Consider the following 2630-nt stretch of genomic DNA (forward strand, 5'->3'; position numbering starts at 1 on the left):
AATTAAACAATTAATTAGAAATGATTATATTACTAATTGAAACAATTAATTAAAATGAATGCATTACTAACAATTAATTAGAAATGATTACATTACTAATTGATGTGTGATATTTTTGAAACAGTTCAAAGTAATGAAAAATGAAATGATTTAATATGGCCAATATTAGAAAGTAATTTAATTTGAAATCAAAAATAGCATGTAAAATAATGAAATAACATTTAATGAATAAATTTTTTCATTGCAAAAGCTATTATTTTTTGCAAAAAGAAAAGAAAATGATCACAAATATTGAATTTTCATATTTTTTTCAAATTTTATTTTATTTTAATTACGTAAATGTTAATTGGGCATTTACAAAAAAAGAAAAAAAATCATTTTGTTTAATTATTAAAGTAATTTTTTACTCTGGCTATTTTGTTTTTTTTATAATTAAATTTTATTTTTTGTAAGAATTTCATTCCTTTATAATTAAAATTTTTATTTTTTGTAAGATTTTTATTTATTTAAATTAATTTCAAATTTCATTCTTCATAAGAATTTCATACTTTTATAATTAAATGCTATTCTTTTTAAAAATTTTATTCTTCCATAATTAATTTTTCATAATCAAATTTCATTCTTTCTAAAAATTTCATCCCTTTATAATTTTATTCTTTTATAATTAATTTTTTTTTTTGCAATTATTCTTTTATTCTTTTATAATTTCTTTTTTTTATGAAATGAAGAAAAAAGTTTGATCAAACTTTAATTTGAAAATTATTAAATTTATTTTGTTTTCCTTTTTGTTCGTTTTCTTTTTTTATAATTATAAAAAATGCCAAATCTTCTTTTTATATTAAAATGTTTGTGAAGATTTTCAATAAAATTTAAATTAAAATTTGAATAAATATAATAATAATTGTTAGGTACAATTAATACAAACTAATAAGATGAGTAGTTAAATAAGTAACAAAAAAAAAAAAAAAGAGTGAATGAAAAAAGATTGCCTAGGTAAATATGGAATTGGTCAGTGTCAGTAAATGGGCAGGGATAATGACCAAATCATTGAATAAGCATAAATGGACAAAGATTATGGTTTGATTTTTCAACTTTTTTTTTTTTTTTTGGAATTACTTTTGCGCCAAAATATAGCAATAAATAAAATTGACATATTAATTTAAATAGAAGATTACAATTACCGCCTTCATAATTTTCCTTTCATCTTTTCCGATTCATTTTAACCGACAAATAGCTTAAATGTATGCTATTTCTTACAACACATGACAAGTAATCTTCTCTTCATCCTTCCTCTTTCTCCGCCTTCGCTTTCATTTGCGCTTTTGTCATCTTCTTGTCTCATCCATTGACCTGTCCATCTCGATCTGTCCGTTATATTTTACTTTTCAAATAGCAACTGCTTACAACATTTATCGAAAATCTTTTCTTTTAATGATGACTTTACAAATTAAAATAATTTTAACAAAAATTAAATTTTTGTTTTTTAAATTTGTTTTAATTAATTTAAACATTTAATTATATATCTTTTGATATTTGTTAATTATATCATACTTAATGCGATCGTACAAATAAGTTAATCATTCCTAACAAAAATTAATTACTTTTCTGAATTTAGTTTAATTAATTTAAAAATTTAATTATATCTTTCGATTTGTAACAATTATACCATTCCAAAATATTGTTTACATAAATAAAATTATAATTTATAATTAAAGTACCTTTTGTTCATTCTTTTACCTATTCATCTTTCTTTCTCTTTTTTTCTTTTTTTTTCTCAAATATTTTACTTGAAATGATATTAGTAATTATATAATAATTAGGAAAAAAATATTGGAAATTTTCCATTTTTCAATATATATTTCAATTATTTTTGATATCAATAATAATTATAATTATATTAAAATTTTTTTTAAATAAATTGTTTTTTTTTACGATCAATTAGTCATACACTTTTTAATATTTCTTTTATGGTTTCTAAAAAATTTTGTTTTAATCAAACTTAAACTTTGTTTAGGAAAAAAGAAAACTTCAACTCAAAGTTAAATTCGAACTTGTACTCTTAAACTCAAACTCTCAAACTTTGTCCTTTTATTTTTATCAAATTTGATTTGAAATTTTACACTGACAAGTGATTACTCATAGTCATAAATTTGAGAGATAGAAAGAGAGAGCAGGAGAGAGAGAGAGAGAAAGAAAAAAATAAGTGAAATTGATAAAAATAATGCTATTTTGATAAATGATAAATGTTTTAAATAAATGAATTACAACAAATATTTATCAAAATCATTAATCATTAAGTGATATCATTAAATAATTTATGATTAATATTTGTTATTATCTTTCACATATATCAATTAATAATGGTAATTAATTATCGGAATTGAATGAAATTTAAAACTATAATTGTGTAAATGAAACAATTGATTGGAATTGTGTGAAGCATTTTAGTGTTATTATCAGGGTGATATTAATGGAAGGATATCAGGTTGGTACTGAAGGAATATCAAGGTGATAATGGAAGCATATCAGAGTGATAATGGAAGGATAGTTTAGGGTGATAATGGAAGGATATCAGAGTGATAATGGAAGCATATTAGAGTGATAATAGAAGGATAGTTTAGGGTGATAAT

This window comes from Loa loa (assembly GCF_000183805.2).
Source record: "Loa loa unplaced genomic scaffold supercont3.384, whole genome shotgun sequence".
NCBI lineage: Eukaryota > Metazoa > Nematoda > Chromadorea > Rhabditida > Onchocercidae > Loa > Loa loa.